This window comes from Carex rostrata, chromosome 11 (genome assembly GCF_964058835.1).
Source record: "Carex rostrata chromosome 11, lpCarRost1.2, whole genome shotgun sequence".
Classification (NCBI taxonomy): domain Eukaryota; kingdom Viridiplantae; phylum Streptophyta; class Magnoliopsida; order Poales; family Cyperaceae; genus Carex; species Carex rostrata.
Window position 1 is genome coordinate 3,280,174 of NC_135928.1, and position 20,501 is coordinate 3,300,674.

Sequence of the window (20,501 nt, forward strand, 5' to 3'; positions counted from 1 at the left end):
ATCACTATGTTGGTTCTGTAACTAACAGTCTATATCTTATGTGTTATCACTTATCAGTGTCGATCAAAAATATCAAGATCGGCCGTTAATAAATAGCCGATACTGATTCTGATAATCAAGATCGGGCTTTAAATAAACAGCCGATCTTGATACTATTATCAAGATGGAACTTTAAATAAATAGCTGATCTTGATACTATTATCAAGATGGAACTTTAAATAAATAGCTGATCCTGATTAGTAATTTAGTACAATCAAGATCGGAGTTTTATATTTAGCCAATCCTAATTATTACAATCAAGATCGAGCAGTTATTTGAATTGCTTTTTTTTTTGGAAGCTAATATGAGTACCCGCACTACAGTACCCACACAGTACTCACACCTAAATTGTCATATATAACTATTTGTGGAGACCAAACTGTCATAACTGCACTTTAGATCTATAACTTTTTTCTTAATATTAATAGTCAAATCTTGAAATATGTAGTTCAAAGAACACAAGTATTCATATCTATATAGTAAACAATGTAAATGATAAATTAATTATTTTTAAATAATCGTACCCGCACTTTTTTTTAAAAATTTCTGATGTCGTACCCGCACCTAAACTGCCATAATTGCTTGTGGTGACCACAACTGTTCTAGATCTGTAACTTTATTTTTAAATATTAATAGTCAAATCTTGAAGTATATAGTTCAAAGAACACAAGTATTTATATCTATATAGTAAACAATGTAAATGATAAATTAATTATTTTTAAATAATCGTACATGCACCTTTTTTTGAAATTTCTGACATCGTATCCGCACCTAAATTGCCATAATTGCTTGTGGGGACCGCAACTGTTCTAGATCTGTAACTTTATTTTAAAATATTAATAGTCAAATCTTGAAGTATATAGTTCAAAGAACACAAGTATTTATATCTATATAGTAAACAATGTAAATGATAAAATAATTATTTTTAAATAATCGTACCCGCATCTTTTTTTGAAATTTCTGACATCGTACCCGCACCTAAATTGTCATAATTGCTTGTGGAGACCGCAATCGTTCCAGATCTATAACTTTTTTTTAATATTAATAGTCAAATCTTGAAGTATATAGTTCAAAGAACACAAGTATTTATATCTATATAGTAAATAATGTTGTAATTTTTACATAACTGCTTGTGGGGACCTAAACTGCCATAATCTTGTAATTTGATCCCTTCTCTTTTTACATATGACACTGAAAGTATCAATATCTAAGTATTGAAAGTATTTATATCCAAGTATTGTTAGAGAAATGTTGATGCAGAATTAGTGTCGAGGCTTTGAAAGGGTGCTGCTAGGATTTTAGAATAATAATTAGTTAAGACTATATAATATCTTTTTAGAATAATAATTAGTGGACACAATATAATTAGTGGGGACCATAATACATTATTCCTCTAAATGCAGTTATTGTAGCGCGGGTACAGAAATAATTATTCTTTTTAAAAAAAAATATATATATATATATATAATTTTTATATTTGGTCAGTTACTGTGTATTATTGCTGGCCTATATGAAACAAGCAACAATATAGGAAATATGAAATGTACAAACAATCTCAAAATATGAAATGAAACAATCTGAAATACACATAGATCAACACATACTTAAAATTAAACATGTTCAAGTTCATCAAATTATAGTAATTCTAAATTATTACAAAATAACACTAATCCTAAATTGTTTTACTTTTTTCCACTAATACTTCCTTCAAGAAGAATATACCCCATAGTGATCGGATGTAGCCGATGTTTGTTTCATTGTAACTTTTGGAGAACTCTTGTATTTTTGAAATGATAAAAGAGCACAATTACAATTTTAATTGTGAATTTTTGAAGCAAGATGAATATACATATGTTTTGAAAAGTAATATGCATACCTTTAAATTTGGAGAAACATCGAGAAAACGAGTTATTATTTTGTTCACAAGCAAAATGATATAATATCCACATTTCCAACAGTCCCGTTGTTGTGGACACTATATTAAACAACAATCAGATTCAAACAAACAAAAAAGTATGCAACTTTTGAAAATAATCAATATATAGGACCAAATTGCAAAGTTTCATTATCAATATACAGGACCAATTTTATTTTGACTCATTGCTGCACTTTGCTGTCTTAATTTTTGTACATTGGTACAGTGATTAGGAAAGTAGGAAACATAAGTCACATAAGTCTAACAATTAGAGCAAATTAGGAAACAAAATCAAGAAAATCAATAAGGGCAACTAAAAAACATGAAATGATTTCAGACAGAAGAAAAGACCAACCAAAGTCAATACCTAACTAGTCAATGAAAGTTGGTACACATTCCCTGATTGTTTACTCGGAATGAACTGTTGGTAATTTTATTTTGGTAAAATCCTAATGGTTTCGGAATTCACTTTTTATTCGACTCAGTATCATATTCGTTTAGGATATGAGTGAGAATTTTTTTTCATTAACTTAATCATGAGTATGGATAAGAAAAAATTTTGATTAACTTATTAAGGGTATATATATATAAGAGCTTTGGTATTAGTTATCCTATAGAGTAATTGTTATATATTAAAGAGAAGAGTTAAAATGGCTCATTGTTTTGTTGCTCCAATCATGCCTTACATCTTTATCTCTGTTTTAAAATCCAAACTGTCAATTTGAATTCAAGCATACTCTCAATATTAAAATGGACTTATATACAGATTAAATTTTATATCTTTTAAAAAAAAAAAAACTATTTTTGCCTATTGGTTCAAAATATATATTTTTGGATGGTTCATAATCTTCTGAAAACCACTATATATTTATAGGCACCGATATGGGAAGAAAATTGTAAAGCTTTCTTAATCAGATATTAACACTTTCTTAGAGCGTCATTTTCATTTCATCTAAAATAAGAATGCAGACAAAGAAAGTCACTATAAGTGGGATATTATTTTCGCCTTTGTTCTGTTCGATGCAAAAACTTAACTTAAAATTTTGAAAGATAAGATCTGCTTTGAATTTTTTTTTTGTTTGTTTCACATTTACTATCCAAAAGTTTTTGTGCACTCTCAACACTACCAATCTGATTTTATACTACTCATTTTTACAATTAATTTCTTCACAAGAAAAAAATTGTTATTTTATGCATCTCTCATTAACATTATAATTTATCTTCTATTTATGTGTTATATATAAATATTTTGGAGGTTGATAATTGTTTCCGCACCTCATTCCTCACACTGTCTCCACATATAACTTCCATAACTAACTTGGGGACCATCTCCGCACAATTTCCTTATATAATATGTATTTTCCCCACACAATTTCTGAAGTATTAATATCTATGAACGAAAGTATATATACCTATGCACAAAAGTATTTATATATATGCACGAAAATATTTTAACATAAATAATTGTTTCCTCAACCAAATCTCCCAAACTGTCTCTGCAGTCTGCACCATAAATACATGTGGGGGACCACTAAAACTAAATGGGGGAGACCAGGGGCTAGGGGTGTCAATGATACTCTTTTAGCCGTTTACCTGACCCGTACCGTATTCGATAAGGTGGATATGGGTAAGATTTTGTTTTCGTTAGCTTATTGGGTATGAGTATGGATAAGAATTTTTTTTTCGTTAGCTAAATAGGTAAGGGTACGAATAAAGACTATTTTGTACCCATTACCCTATAGGATAATTATATAAAATATAATAATATGATAATGTTTGAGCAATAATTAGTGAGTACTTTTGTTATTTAGTATATTGTTTTTGTTGTAAGAAAAATATTAAACATATTATTTTTATTTGTATGTCTTGTTCTTTAATTAAATAATTAAATTTGTCGGAAGATATATTTTTGTTTTTGAATTATCTTGTTTTATAGAAAATACAATTTAGTTGAAATTGATTGCATATTTATTTTTATTTTTTATTAGTAACATCATTGCATATGTGCGAAATAAATGAGTTTTGATGTTCTATTTGTAAAATATAATAACACGGCCGAACAGGACCTTAATGTGTAAGGGTAGGGTATGGATAAGAGTCATTCTTAATGGGTATGGGTATGAAAATGCTTCCACCCTACCCGTATCGTACCCATTGACACCCCTACTAGGGGGAGTCATACACGTTTCTAAAAATATCAATATTGTCATAACTATCTGGGGTGACTGCAATACTTAATATTTATTTACATATGGTGTTGGATGACATCTGAAAGTATTAATATCAGGTCTTAAAAGTATTTATACCTATGCACTGAAGTATCTATATGTATATACATTGTACAAAGTTTAATCTTCAAGCATTTGATCATATCAAGCTACACATCAAAGTATTAAATCTTATTTTGCAAGTATTGATATCTATGCACTGAAGTATTTATACCTATGAGGTCAACTATTTTTGTTACATGAAGGTTGATGCGGGGATACGAGATCGCCACAACTTCATTAGAGGAAGGTTGACACAGGGACCATAGGAGAACTGAAAAAAGGGGCACTACTAGAATTCACTCTTTTTTCATGCTCCCAAAAATGGCTTTTTCCAAGGGATTACCTTTGAAAAAAGCCCAAAAATCGTCATTTTCAAGCGCTACCCTTGAAAATGCTACCGTTGATAATACCCTCCTTGGAAATAGTCAGTATTTTCAAGGGGACCGTTGAAAATACTCTTTTCTAGCTTTTTTCAAGAGACTACCCTTGGAAAAAGGGCCGTTGGAAATACTTTCAAATTTGGCCACTGTCTACATTATTTTCAAGGGGAGCATCGTGGAGCCCACCAGATTATTTTCAAGGGGAGGGAACATGGGTCCCACTTGAACATTTCCAAGGGTGACACCCCTGGGACCCACTTGAGTATTTTCAAGGGTAGTTTACGGGGGACCCACCCCAGCATATCCATGACCAGCGAAAGTGGGCCCCACTTGGTCAGAAATTGGCACTATTATTTGAATGGGCCCGTGCATTTTTTCCATGGATATACCTCTGGAATTACTAGCCTCCTATTTTTGGTACCAGAATGCTTTCATTGGACAATCCTCCCGGTACCAACCCAGTATTCCTTTACAATCCCCAATTCTCATTCAAACTGAGAACACATCTTACAAATCGATAGAAAGCACATTGAGAAAAACATCATAAAGCATTTAATAAGCATAAACCTTTTAATAAGAATAAAGCATTAACATAGCATAATCAGCACACATTGTATCAAAAAATGTCGAAAACCCATTACAACACAACACCGTGTACTTGCACATTGCTATACACCCAAAAATATTAAAGACAGTATTTCCAAAAAAAAAAATTCAACACCTTGCAACACAGTATTTCCAAAAAAATTCTGGCTTTTTCAGAATTTATAAATATATACTGGTACAATTTTACCAGTGAAAACATTTTGCCCTCACCATTTGATCATTGCGGCTTCACTCCTTGCAACCTCTTATCCAGTTTGAGCTTGATACTCACAAATCTTGTTACTCCACCTGTATCTTTTTAGAAAAAAAGGATACTTTCATTTAATAATTTTTTTTTAATGAAAAGTTGTATAGCTATGTTATTTTTACAACTCAGTAACTTACTAATGCAAGAAATATTCTAAACCCCTTGAATTTTAAAATAAACCTCTGTTAGTATGCACCAATTATGCTTCAGCCACACACCAACATTTTAGTACTCATTTTGCATCATAAACATTTCCATTTAATAATTATCTACCAATCACTCCAAATACATGAAATGCATGGTTATCAGGAGAGCTTTGTTTTTATGCTCTTCCTTCAAGAATTAATGGAACTCTAAACCATGTGAACTTTTGTGTTGCCTTCCAACTACAAATTAACAAATTATAATGCTGTGTCGTTGGATTAATGAGCAGTAGTCAAGGTTAATAACAATTATGTGCTTGCTTACTCTTGTTGATGGTTGGTGCTATTTTCTAACAGTTGATAGATCTCACCATCTACGTTCTAGCACCTCGTGCAGCTAACCACAATGCAATGCCTATATTCAGATCATGTTTCAAAAATTACATCCAGTAATTAATAGTATATATTTATATTAAGGTTTTTGTACTTTTAGAGAGAAAAAGGAAAAGTAAATACCATGTAGGTAAAGTAGCAAGTTCTGCCTTGCTTTTTTCTTCCAATTGAACTCCCAAAATATCCTATAGAAGCTTAACAAAAATAACAAGTTTAGCTGCACGTACTTATAATAAGGTTATATTATTAGAAAATATAAACATTGAAGAGTAATAGAACTAAATCGGTACAACGGTAACTATCAAGTAGCTCACTAATTAGATATCTCAATTAACAAGGAAACCTAATAAGCCCAATACAACAAAAGAACATGATTTTAAAGGTGTATAGCAGAACTGAAACATGCACCATTCGAGGCTCAAATAAAAGTTCAATTGTAATGTGCAAGTAGTTAGTAAGACTATGAATTAAGACAGAAGTAATTGCCAAGTATTGTATCACAAGTCTATTTGTATGAAGGTCTGTAGTTTTTTTCAATGTGCACAGTAAAATGCACCTTGTAGATTATTAAAACAGAAGTTTTAAGAATGAGGCAACTAAAAGTAAAATGAAAAATTAATGAAAATTGAACATTAAAAGAGAACTTACCAATGGGAGCGCATGCAACCAACCATGAAGGCACCATTCTGTTTTATATAATATAAAGACATAAATGTTAAAACTATTTAAAAGTTACCATGATACTTCAAAGAACTACACAGTTACAGTGTGCTGGCACAATTGTAATGGATTGTTAAACTTGATTAAGCAACCAAAGCATGCAACATTTTCAGAAATTCACATACTAGAGCTGAAATGGATAAAATAAAGCTTAATTATAAAATAAATCAGTGTCAAATGAATCAACATTGCCAATTGGGTTAACTGGGACTTGGCATATTTTGGGGATGAAACTATAATCCTTGCTATATGTATAGCAGTACATAATTATACTAGTTAAAAGTTCATGCCTATGCACCGCTTTATTTAATCATTTATAAATAAGAAAAGTTCAATCATATAAACCGTATAGAAAGGAAGTGAAACATGATAATATACTTTAACTTTAAAAGTTTATAATGCAATTTTAACTTAGACAGGTACCTGCACCGCTGCCAACTCAACCTAGTGGTACTAAAATTAAGAATTTGTATCTCATCTTAATTTACTAATATTTCACACATTTTTCAGAACTTCTCAAATAATATTACCTTAATTAAAACTACACTGAAACCACAACCGTTTGGTGAAAGAATCAATCTAAAACCATTTGTCAATTAAAAGTTATGAGTAGTTTCAGTTTGTGACAGATTCTGAAAATACTGCAACAGAATAGGACTGGACTGCAAAGTTTCAGAGCAGTTCCTGATCTGATCGGTACCAGCACATATCATATAATTCAAGCCTTTCACATAAAATCTATTAAAAAATTCAAGCCTTTCACATAATACGGTGTCAAAAATTCAAGCCCCTGAGATAAAGCATTTACATTTTTAACAAACCTAAATTTTCACTCTAAGAAAAAGAAATAGAAGAATAATTACCTCTTTAAAGGATTCGATATGTTTTGGGTGACAAAACGTGCAAATTCCTATAGAAAAGTCGAGCTTGGCATCTACAAAGTGGTGTACTATGTCTGCAATAAGGCAAGCCTGCATCATTAGAAATAAAGATTCTCCTTAGAAAAATATAAATCATTTAGAAAATAAGAAAAATGGAATAAAATACAGAAACCTTGAAAATTGAATATCACATGAAGAAGTTACCTCGTTGAAACAATCCACATATATAGCATGCAACATTAATTATTTATATATTGTTCTGCAACAAAATTAAAATTGGAAACTATGAACTAACCAAGCAACATTAATTATTTATGATTCCTATTTTACAAGAGTTAAATGTCAGTCAATATTCAACAAGTTGAATTTATATCAATAACAAGTTAAGGCTTGTTATCTTGTTATCTATTTAACTTGGTTTAAGGCTTGCATCTATTTAACTATATATCAGATTCCATGCGCTACCCTTGTTGAACTGTTACTGTATTACTGTATATCTGATATATTAGATACATTCTTCCTTTGACCACCCTATATATCAGATTCCATTACTGTATTACTGTTCCCAGCCCATTGCTGAGCTGCTATGGCACAAAATAGGTAACAAAATCCTCAAGTGGCCTGCACATCCAAGTTTAAAACAGAACTCACAGGTCTAGATGGGTCCATATACACATTCAGTAAAGATCTCATGGTTGGGTATTTTTTCCAAATAGCTATTGCATGTCTAGGCTGCACCTTTGGAATAGCTATGACGGCCTTCAACCTGAAATTCAGAGTTTGTTACATTTGTATATCATGCCAAAACTCAACCTTTTAAGATGGATAATTTTCCTATGGAAACAATAAATTATTAAAACGCCCAAGTGGTAATTTTCCTATGGATAATTACCAGTATACTAGAATGAATCAAATCGAATTAAATTGACTTCATTCCATGTTTCCAACACCTCCAACCCTCAAACCCACCCCACCACCCCACCTCCCATCCCTCAAATACCCAGCCCTTCCCAAAATAATGATGATGGTGATGATTCAAAATAAGCTCTTCTTTGGGGGTTTAGCCTTCTCTCAACCTTTTAAGATGGATAATTTTCCTATGGATAATCATGCCAAAACTATTAGATTGAAAGAATAAATAGACAAGTATCGGACTTAAGAGAGGTTTCAATTTGGTTTTTTCGGACTTAATTTAAAAAAAATGCCTAAGTGGACCCTAAGAGGTTCAGCAGATTTCAATTTGGTTTTTTTGTCGAGAAGTACTTGGTTTCAACTTGGTATCTGACTTAAGAGAAGTAAAATGGAAAAAAAAACGCCTAAGTGGACTCCTAAGAGGTTTCAATTTGGTTTCGTCGAGAGATTAGTACCTTTACAGATCAACAAGGGGTTCAGTGGACCCCACGGCAACAGAGGCAAACACCGTGGCTGAAGGATTTGAGGGATTGAAGGAGCTCCTGTCGGACCGCCGTGTGGACAGCAGCGAGGCGCTGGTTTGATTGCAGGAGGAGGGCTTGGATAGGAGTGTGTAGATCCGATTTAGGGTTTTGGCGATAGTGCTCTTTTTTCTTAGAGAGTACAGAGAGGAGAGGAGAGGAGGAGAGATTTTGTTAAGTCTACAGAGAAGAGATGGAAAGGAGACCTATTGCATTTACTGGGAGAATTACGGATCGTAATTGAAGGGAACCCCAATTGAAGAGGGGGAAATAATTTGGCAAAATTTTCGTTTCGCGCTCAACTGGACTTGGAGAATAGGAAAGGGGGTATTATTTTTCAAAAATTTCACTAAGCGCCTCTGTTTGACAAAAAAATCACTATTCATCTCTGATGTGTCAGGTGGGATCCATTTGTCATCCTCTATTCTATCTCTGATCCAGAATTAATACATAAGATAAATGGTCATATTCATTGATAATCCAAACAACAAATTTTCAATCGGACAGTTCAGATTTACATATATACAAATTAATTAATGCTTGCACAGCAAAAAATATGAAAAAATTATTTCCAAATAATATATGTGCAACAAATAATATGAAAAAAATTCAAAAAAATAAAATAAAATAATTTATATCTTCTATAACCAAATCATAGTTATAATTGTCCATCTTATAGACTTTTATCATTATTTGCCCCTCCATATTTAACAAATATATACGAACCGTTCATTTTCACGTGAGAAATTAACGGTCGATCTGTAATTAAATTATTCCATATTTGTTTTAAAATGATCAAGAGAAAAAATTGAACGTAACCAACATAAAAATTTTGAAGTTTTATTATGTCTGAATTTCGATCTAACGTGAAGTGTTCATAACCATTCAATGTTTCGATATTCCGTCGACTTGATGGATAGGTAAACTAAAATAAATTTTCATCAAAATTTGCTGCAGGAATATAAATGCAGTGCTCTTTAATTTCAACGGTTCCGATCGACCAACAGACGACGTGTTTACGTGCGCCTTCATTAACTCACAAAGCAAGAGTATATGTCTTATGAAACATATACTCTTGCTTTGTGAGTTAATGAAGGCGCACGTAAACACGTCTTCTGTTGGTCGATCGGAACCGTTGAAATTAAAGAGCACTGCATTTATATTCCTGCAGCAAATTTTGATGAAAATTTATTTTAGTTTACCTATCCATCAAGTCGACGGAATATCGAAACATCGAATGGTTAGAAACATATGTAAATCTGAACCGTTTGATAGAAGATGTGCTGTTCAAATTACCAATGGATACATCCAATTAATCAATATTGTGTCACAGACTAGGAGGACCCACATGGGTGTACCAAATTTTATCTCAGCCCTCTCTGTAAAAAATCGTCTCTTCTCCAAAGTCCAAACTTTTTTTTCTCTGAATTCAGAGAGGTCCGGATGGTTCTTTGGTTCGATGTACTCGGTGACCGTCCGATCCAAATTAAGATGCGTGGGCTCTGCTTAAATATCCATGTGTAAATGCTTCAATTTTTGTGCGCCCATATCTTAATATAGATCGGACAGTGCTAGAGCTTATTGGACTCAAAAGCTCAGTTCTCTTTTTCTCTACCTCAGAGGTACGAATTCCTCCGTCCAGAGTATCTTTCATCTCCCCTCTTCGATCCTCTCTCTCAGCTAAAATTCACAGGCGATCCATTCGCCTCCGAGGATTTCCTCTCGCCCCTTCCTGCTCATACCTCTGCAGATCTGAGCTCCGTCGCCACCGCCTCCAGTCTTCTCCTCCCCGTTCCCCTCCTCCCATCGCCACCGCCTCCGCTCTTCCTTGTTCCCTGTCCCCACCTCTGCCTTTTCACTTCAGGTTAATAATTTAGGCTTAAAATCAAGTTGAGATTTCTGTTCCAAATTTCTCTCTATTTAATTCTTTGTTTCCTTGTTTCTGTACCAATTTCAACTGAATAGGCTAAATAGGTTAATCTTGAATGGGTCCTTATCAAGGTTCATAATTCAGGAAGGATGTGAATTGAAATCCAATCTGAACCTGAATGTACATTGAATGTAATCAGATCAGCTACAATAATTTTGTTTAATTTGTTGGGTTTAATGGTCCATACAACTGGTATGTAATGACTCATGTCAGACCTAAAGATTTTTAGAAGTTTAAAAAGTACCAGTAAATTCCTCAAAATGATTTTTGAAATACTTGGTGCTAAGGCACTCAACTTGTACTTAGAACCAGTTGTTATGTTTTCTATGTTGAATTTGTTTGTCACCAAAGTATGGAGTTACATAATTGTAGAGGAGCCATCTGGCATGGTAGTGGTGGTACCCACTTGGTCCGGTACTTGACATTGTTTTTGCTTGGTCTTAGTTGTTTTTACCTAGCTCAAGAAACTGTGAACCCAGCATCCATAGCACAAGCTAGTGTTCTTTCTTGGTTTAAGTACGATATTGTTATGATTTGTTGGACTGATCTTGTCCTTTACAGGTAACGAAGAGCAAAGTGAAGAGACGGGCAGAGAGAGATAGAGGGTATGCATTTCTTATGCAGCAGCAATACCTTCCTATCAAATTTGTTAATTTGTTAATGAGAACTAATAAATCTGAACCATTCGATTAAGTGATTCAATGTCACAGTCATTAGACAAATGAAACTCGATAATCAAAACTATAGGTTAGGCAAAATCAAATAGACAGATTAAGAAACATTTCCATGGATCAAGAAGTATAAACTTTTGATTTTATTTTTAATAAGTATGCTCGACGGATGATATGTCATTATAATTTATAATGGCGCAATATCCTTTTTGGTATCTGACTCACTTGATTTTAGGTACAAGTAACAAGCATTAGACTTGGCTATTTTTTTTTTCTGCAAGACAACTTTCTTCGTTCCTATGATGGTGCGCCTCATGTTTTTGTATTATAGTCATATGAAAATAAGGGTAAAATAGTCATATGTAAATAAAATTTATGATGAAATCCAAATATACACTTCTGCAGTTAGCTTTTTGACTTGTATGCTTTAAGTTGTATTTTGATTTACTATTTGCTTTCTATTTACTTGATTATGCTTGTTCTGGTACATGCTTTCCTTAATAATTTTGTATTTATAATTGTTGTTTTTTTTTTCTCAAAAAGCAGGAAAGACAGGTAACAAATTCTAAATGCTGAAAAGTACAATCATCAAGTGGAGATTGGATTTACTTCTCTCTTAGTGTACTGGTACAGTCCTTATGTGAAATGTCAAAGGGGTACATGACTTGTGAAATGTCAAAGGTGGAAGTAAACCAAATTATCAATTACGATATAAACCCTTTCCCCTCCGCTAACCCTTTCTGGAGCACACTTGATTATAACTTATAACTCATAAATTATTTTGCATAGTTACCTATTGGGAAAGGGTTTGAAAGTGAAATCAAATTTTTTGTTAAAAAGGTTGATGTTAGGAAAATTTAAGTGGTTTCCTTTGCTTTGTTTGCCTAACCTATAGTTTTGATTATCGAGTTTAGTCTGCCTAATAACTATGACATTGAATCACTCCAGAAAATAAATGCCTTTTCTTTTTATGTTATTTTTTTGCTTTAAATTGGTGTTTTTGATAATTTGTGCAGGCTGAGCAGTTCAAGCCAGCAGAGCAGGTTACATTTGAGCATGACCATGCACATGTTGTTGATATACAGACCACGTCTAACGGTTTGAATCGGCTGTTTGAACCATTTGGAAATTGACAGTTTGCTTATTTGTTAGCTGCTGATTTCAAGTTTTTGATATTTTCTTAGTTATGTGGACTTATTTGCAAAAGTGTAATAGTTGTTGTCAGACTTGTTTTGTTTGGGTTGTAACTCAGGTTTTATTTTGCATGGTTAGCTATTAGAAAGAGTTTATATTAGTAAAAGAATGCTACTGGTATATATGTTGTGTAATGCTGACATATGGTCAGTTGTAAAACTGATGTGCTGGTACCGGCTTGGTACCAGTCACTAGCCTTACTCCTACAATGAAATCCCATCTTGAAAAAAATTAATATAGCAAAAGAAAATGTAATTGATATTCATGATTATTAGACATATTCACAATGAAATCCCCCCTGTACACTGTATTAGTTAGAACCAGTGGGGATATATTAGTTTGCGTTGAGTTTTTTTTAATGGTTTTGACACTTTTCTTGTTTTGAGAAAAATTGTAGGTGGATTTTTTCTGATCATAGATATATGAAACTGTGTTGAATAATGAGATACTTTGATTTTGTAAATATGATACTTGCATAATATGATATTATTATTGTGTTATTTAGTAATCTTTTTATATAATTTAGTATTATTAATTGGAATTGTGGGTGTTTATTGTACTAGTTTTATTGTTGTGATTTATTATTTTCATCATTCAAAGGGGCATCTCAAATAATCAAAAATGTTTCTGTCTCTAAGAGCTAAACTTTTCCAACGGTAGCCTCATGAAAATATTATATCTAATTATAAAATAATATAAACTGAATCAATAAAATATTTCCAAGAGTGTGCTCCAGCATTTTCATGGGCCTTAGCATAAAATAATATAAACTGAATCAACAAAATATTTCCAAGAGTATTTTGCTCCAGCATTTCCATGAGCCCCACTATAAAATAATATAAACAAACTTGCCAAAACATTTTCAAGAGTAGTCCCTTGGAAATAATATGGGCTATCAATAAAATATAGTATTCGTTCTGTTTAGCGGGTCATGGGTCGTGCAAAAGTATTTCCAAGAGTGGATAACAAGCATTTTCAAGGGTTGGCATCAGAGATTTCCATGCGCTTCTATTTCCAAGGGCCTACCCTTGAAAATAGTTAAATGTGTCAGTAAACTCGATTTTATTTCCAAGGGCCCTTCTTACCCTTGAAAATACAGATGCTACCCTTGAAAAAAACGGAAATTCTAGTAGTGGGGATCATCATATCAAGTTACGCATGTAAGTATTAATTTCTTACTTTGCAAGTATTATTCTCTTCTTTCCCAAGTATGTATACCTATGAAGGTTGATACGGGAACAAGTACAGGGGCTGAAAAATGGAGAACCATACAATTAGTGGGGGATCATAATAATCTTGCTCTTCTGTAGCGACGGGGACAGAGGAGGAACTAGAGTGTGGAGATGAATATAATTATTCAAATATTTATACCTTCTTAGAAATAATTTGGACGATGTAGTGCTATATTACTTCTTTTTAACATGTACGACATGGCATAATTAATTTTGCAGATCAAGCTATTTTTTTTAAAAAAAATTATGTTATATAATACATCTTTTTATCGATCCGGTTATTGCTCTTAATCTAATATATAATCTTGACGATCTATATTATATGTTTTGTTATGACTTTAGAGTCAATGAAGATTAAATTTATGGCAAAGGCTTCTATGGACATAAGGACCTATTTGTAAAATGAACATATTTTTATTTTCAAAGTTCAAACAGTCGATCCGAACCGTTCATCTTGTTCTCCATATTAATATGTGCTTGGAGACCAAATTTTACATTTTTCTGAATTTTTTTACTATTTATTAAGATGGGTACAAAAAATATCAAATTCAGACCATTGAATTTTGTACCCATCTTAATAAATAGTAAAAAAATTCAGAAAAATGTAAACTTTTGGTCTCCAAGCACATATTAATATGGAGCACAAGATGAATGGTTCGGATCGACTGTTTGAACTTTGAAAATAAAAATATGTTCATTTTACAAATAGATCCTTATGTCCATAGAAGCATCACTCTAAATTTATATATGATTAAGAAAGAGACTGATCTCTCTAATTAATGGCGCATGCATGACTAGATAATTTGAGTCTTTACCGTCTTCACTCACACTCCAAACAAACCAAATGAAGATGGAAGAATTTGCATGTCGATCTACAAGTTATATAAAATTACGATCAAATTATTCTTAAAGTCTAGATCAAGATATATAGATGGGCTTTGTTTAAGTACACAGAACTAGATAAATAATTAATGTTAACTTCAGAATGTAATTTTCTTCTTATATTTTTAAATACACGTATTTATTAAAGATGATATGGTTCAAATATGTCTCCATCACACCTCCATTTACTAATTTTCTAATAATAAAATTTTACTCATAAATCGAAATACAATTATTGGAAGTCATCCATATTATTATCTTTACATGTACACAAAACAATATTGTTTTTTTGTTTTTTTTTATATGAATAAATAAATTAAAAATTAACATCCAAAAATTATCCATACTGGTGTATTTTTGCAAGCTCTTAATACTAATCAAAACAAAGTCAACATTCATTTATCTTTTACGTGTGCATAGAAATACAATATATATAATATCTAACAATTTTATTTTAACATTTTATCGAGTTTTAAATAATTAAAACATTTAAAAATAAAGTCATAATGGAGGCAAAAAAAAATATTGACATTTAAATTCTCCTCTTAATTGAATTATTATTTAGATGGATGAAATTGAGGAAAAAATAATAAGTAAAGCTGGGTCTTGTGATCATTTTTCCCAACCCTTTGTATCTTTTCAAAGATTCCGATCTGGGGAGAAACTTATAACGCTTAACGCTTCATTTTCAGATTCACATTTTTTTTGTTGGAAATCCGTATCCTCTCAGGTATTGCAGAGGATCACCTCACTTTACGGTTTGAGATTAAATCTTAATCATGCCTACGGGCTTTTCCCTCAAAAAAAAAGAGATTAAATCTCGATCGGTTTTGGATTCGAGTCACCATAGGAGCTGTATTTTTGGGCTTTGAGATTCGTGCCAAGTTAAAAAGAATGGTCCATATCTAGTAATTGCAAAAGATTCCCTTATCAGGTATTGGAGAGGATGTGAATTCTTTTGTTGGAGGGTCATTTTCATTTTTTTTTAACTCATGAGGGAAGCAACATTGAAAGAATTCCATTAAGATAAGAATGGAGAGAAAAGAAAGGCACTGCAGGTGAGATATTAGTTTCAATTTAATTTTATTATGTATCAAGCAAGTAATTTCCAATGAATTTTGCTTGGCTAACTACTAGAGGCAAAAAATAATAATTTATGCAATATATTAATCTCACTTAGGTGTCAATGAAAAATTGTTTACCCAACTTGTATTATATTCGATAAAGTGAATATGAACATTTGTTTGTTAACTTAACTGGTATGAGTATGCATAATAAGAAAACAAAAAGTTAGCTTCTGTATCAGATAATTAACGATATGAGACATATTTCGTAATTGAAAGATAGCGTACGTGTAAGACTAATAATTAACGAGTAATAATAAAATATGAATATGAAAATATCTTCATACCGTATCTAATGAACTAGTAGGTCATGTATGAATACGAGTATGAAAATATCTCAGGACTAGTAGGTCATGTATTTATACATAAATGAACGGTGTACTACAATCATCAGTCAACGAAGTCGATATCTAGCTTGAAAGAGGAAAACATATTTTATTTTTTTTCATATTTATTTCTCCAATACAACCAAACAATTGTTTTTGTAAATTTCATAATTATTCACGGGTATTATCATAAATATGAAATTATACAAAAACAATTCTTAAAAAAATTATTCGCGAGATCTCATATGGTACAATCTCCTAATATCTCAACGGATCCTAACTGGATAACATTATTTGACTATTATTGACCGTATTTACAATACATGTTTTTACAATTAAAAAATCAGCACCTCCTTCAAATGCTTTTAATTTTGTCTTCATCATAATTCTATTTTTTTAATTATTAATAACTTTAAATTTTAAAACACAAATATTAAAATAAAACAGTTAGATGTGATCTTGTATTATATTCTGTATATGCACATACAAAATTTATCACTTTTCAGTTTTGTTTTTATATAAATCAATAAGTTGAAAATTAATACCCATAATTTATTAACATCAATATATTTTTACAATATCTTTATATCGATCAAAACAAAATAAAAAATTATAAAATTTTAAGAGTGAGTCTATGGTACTATGCATATCACGGGTTGTTACCGTGCTACGGCTCTATATTCGAGTTTTCAAATCCTAACGGTCGATCCGAACCGTTCATCTTGTTCTCCATTTAATATGTGTTTGGAGACCAAATTTTTACTATTTTTTTAGATATTTAGAAAATCACTTGATCTGAAAATTCTGGACCATCCAAAAACAGTGATTTTCAATAAATCTAAAAAAATAGTAAAAAAATTTCAAAAAATGTAAAATTTGATCTCCAAACACATATTAATATGGAGAACAAGATGAACGATTCGGATCGACCGTTAGGATTTGAAAACTTGAATATAGAGCCGTAACACAGTAACAAATCGTAATATGCATAGTACCATAGACCTGATTTTTTTATATATATCCAAAACTTCAATCAAATTACAAAAAATAACCGAAGTACCGTTGAAATTCGATTTTTACCCAATCCGGTTATCCAATAACCGGAATTTATAGAAATGTCCGGTTAACCACTCCCCGGACTCAAAATGCACAAATCCGGTTAATGGTTAACCGGATTTGTGCATTTTGCCTTCTTTTTTTTATTTTTTATTTTTTTTTGAAAACAGAAATTTTTTATTTTTTATTTTTTTTGTATTAAAATATTAGAAATATTGAATACATTTCTTTGAAAACAGATATAATACAATATAATTTGATTTATTAGAAAGACTGCAACAAATAACCCGGATCAATATTTTTCAGATCCGATTTTTCGTGGCTGTAAGAAAAATTAATATATTTCTTTATGTGTTATTGGAAAAAAATAAAAATAATTAGATTCCGAGTTATTGATCTCGGTTCAAAAGTCACTTCTAGGTAATCCAGAAAATATTGTGACCTTTCTAGTACATTTAATTAATAAAAAGTTGTATCTATTTTGAGAATTCTTTTTGAAAAATAATAATTAAATAAATTAAAGTTTTTGATTTTTTTCAAAAATAGATACAACTTTTTATTAATTAAATGTACTAGAAAGGTCACAATATTTTCTGAATTACTTAGAAGTGACTTTTGAACCGGGATCAATAACTCAGAATCTAATTATTTTTATTTTTTTTCAATAACACATAAAGAAATATATTAATTTTTCTTACAACCGCGAAAAATCGGATCTGAAAAATATTGATCCGGGTTATTTGTTGCAGTCTTTCTAATAAATCAAATTATATTGTATTATATCTGTTTTCAAAGAAATATATTCAATATTTCTAATATTTTAATACAAAAAATAAAAAATTTCTGTTTTCAAAAAAAAAAAAAAGGCAAAATGCACAAATCCGGTTAACCATTAACCGGATTTGTGCATTTTGAGTCCGGGGAGTGGTTAACCGGACATTTCTATAAAATCCGGTTATTGGATAACCGGATTGGGTAAAAATCAAATTTCAACGGTTCTTCGGTTATTTTTTGTAATTTGATTGAAGTTTTGGATATATATAAAAAAATCGGACCATAGACTCACTCAAATTTTAATATACACGTAAAAAAAATAATATAATCACTTCTAACATTTAAAGTCTTTAACGTTTATAAAAACAGAGATATTTGAACTCTCATCGTATTTTATATATTTGTTGTCAATTCGTTGTCAATTTAAAATATAAAAGTTTTTTTTTTAATTAGTGTCAATGTGAAACGGACGACTCGGGTGTCATTTTGATCAAATAGATATCTACAGTCAATTGGAAAATCAGGTGGATATTTTGTTTTCAAGTTGCCACGTGCGAGAAAACTATTGGTCTGTGGAATACTCCATAATCTTCTCTCTTTTTTTGTTCGGATTTGCGGAAGGTGACCAGCAGACCGCAATCGATATATATCTTTGTTGTCACCATCCATGTCGTCCTCAATCGATTATCCAATAAATCAGGAGCATAATTTTCATTGTACCCTTTTGCATTATTTTAATATCATTTTTAAAAGCAAAAGTTCCGGGTTTAGTGGATGATTACACCACTAATTTGTTCAATACCCATTGGACCTCTCCTCCTAGTGAAAAGCAAGTCGACTTCAATAATTGAGTGCTGTGATACCACTTTTGTCTCTCTCCAGAGAGATCGCAAGTTTAATTTTTGAAAATAATATTTAAAAAATATTGTAGTGTACCGAATCATGTAATCAAAATAGATTGTATAATAATACTAATAATAAAGTTCTTATTTATTATTTATAATGATAATAATGATGATGATGATGATGATGTTTATGATATAAAGGAATAATTAATGAAAATAACAACTATAATGATGATGGTGATGGTGATGGTGATGATTATTATTATTATTATCAAGTTACAACAATTTTTGAGTTACAACAAGCTACCACAATCATTTTCTATATTTTCAAATTCCAAATCGTCGATCCAAACCATTAGATATGATATCTACAATAAAATGTGCTTGGAGACCAAATTTTATATCTTTAGAAATTTTTTAACTATTTATTAAGATGGGTACAAAAACTAGTCAAATTCAACCAACAACCAAGTCTTAAAATAAAAGTAGTCATAAAATAAAACTAGAAATGAAATCTAATCACAATCAAACAATAAAGATAAGTAATAATAAAGTAGTCATAAAATAAAAGTAATAAAAATAAAAGTAAAAGTAATAGTAATAATACTAATACTAATAATAACTATATTCTACCTAATCATAGAGGTCAAAGTTATAAGCTTACATCCTAGACTTCAACTTCCTACTCCTATGACCTAAGACCTATAATACTATCTCTAAATAATTCTTAACCAGCACTAGGTTATGATTCTGGTACGTGGATCGCTAGCTTCCACGCGCTCCTGTCCGAAGCCGACTCCTTAGCTATATTCTACTCCTTCAAGTCGCTTTTTACTGCTTCATCCCATGTCAATCGTGACCGACCTCTGCCTCTCCTTGTATTTTTGATACGCCTTATAATTTCAATACGCACCGGTGCTTCAGGAGGCCTCCTTTGGAGATGTCCAAACCATCTCAAATGATTTTGGATGATCTTCTCTTCAATCGGTGCTACCCCAAGTCTGTCACGTATATCAAATTCAGACCATTGAATTTTGTACCCATCTTAATAAATAGTAAAAAAAATTCAAAAAATGTAAAATTTGATCTGGAAGCACATTTTATTGTAGAGATCATGTTGAACGGTTTGAATCGACGATTTGAACTTTGAAAATATAGAAAATAGTTGTGATAACCTGTTGTAACTCAAAAATTATTGTAACTTGATCCCTCCTCTTATTATTATTAATGCTGGAAAAAAAAAAAATCAATCCGCACCTCAAATCTATCTGATGTGCACCCGAAAATTGATTTAAATTCTGAATTTAATTTGGCCTTAATTAACTAAATACGGTGTCACGTCCTGCTCAACCTGAATTTTAAACCAATTTAATCTAAAAAAGTTCGACCTCTAGTCGGATATGATTTTTCTATGCATTATTACCATCCACCTCAACCGAA

The 20,501-nt window shown here is 31.3% G+C and overlaps 1 long non-coding RNA gene across 1 annotated transcript; it reads left to right on the forward strand.

Moving 5' to 3' along the window:
• Positions 1-10,701: 10,701 nt before the first annotated feature.
• LOC144561677 (uncharacterized) lies at positions 10,702-13,193 on the forward strand. Its single transcript, XR_013513912.1, has 3 exons — positions 10,702-10,891; positions 11,519-11,562; positions 12,654-13,193. It is a non-coding gene; the product is annotated as an uncharacterized LOC144561677 (long non-coding RNA).
• Positions 13,194-20,501: the final 7,308 nt, after the last annotated feature.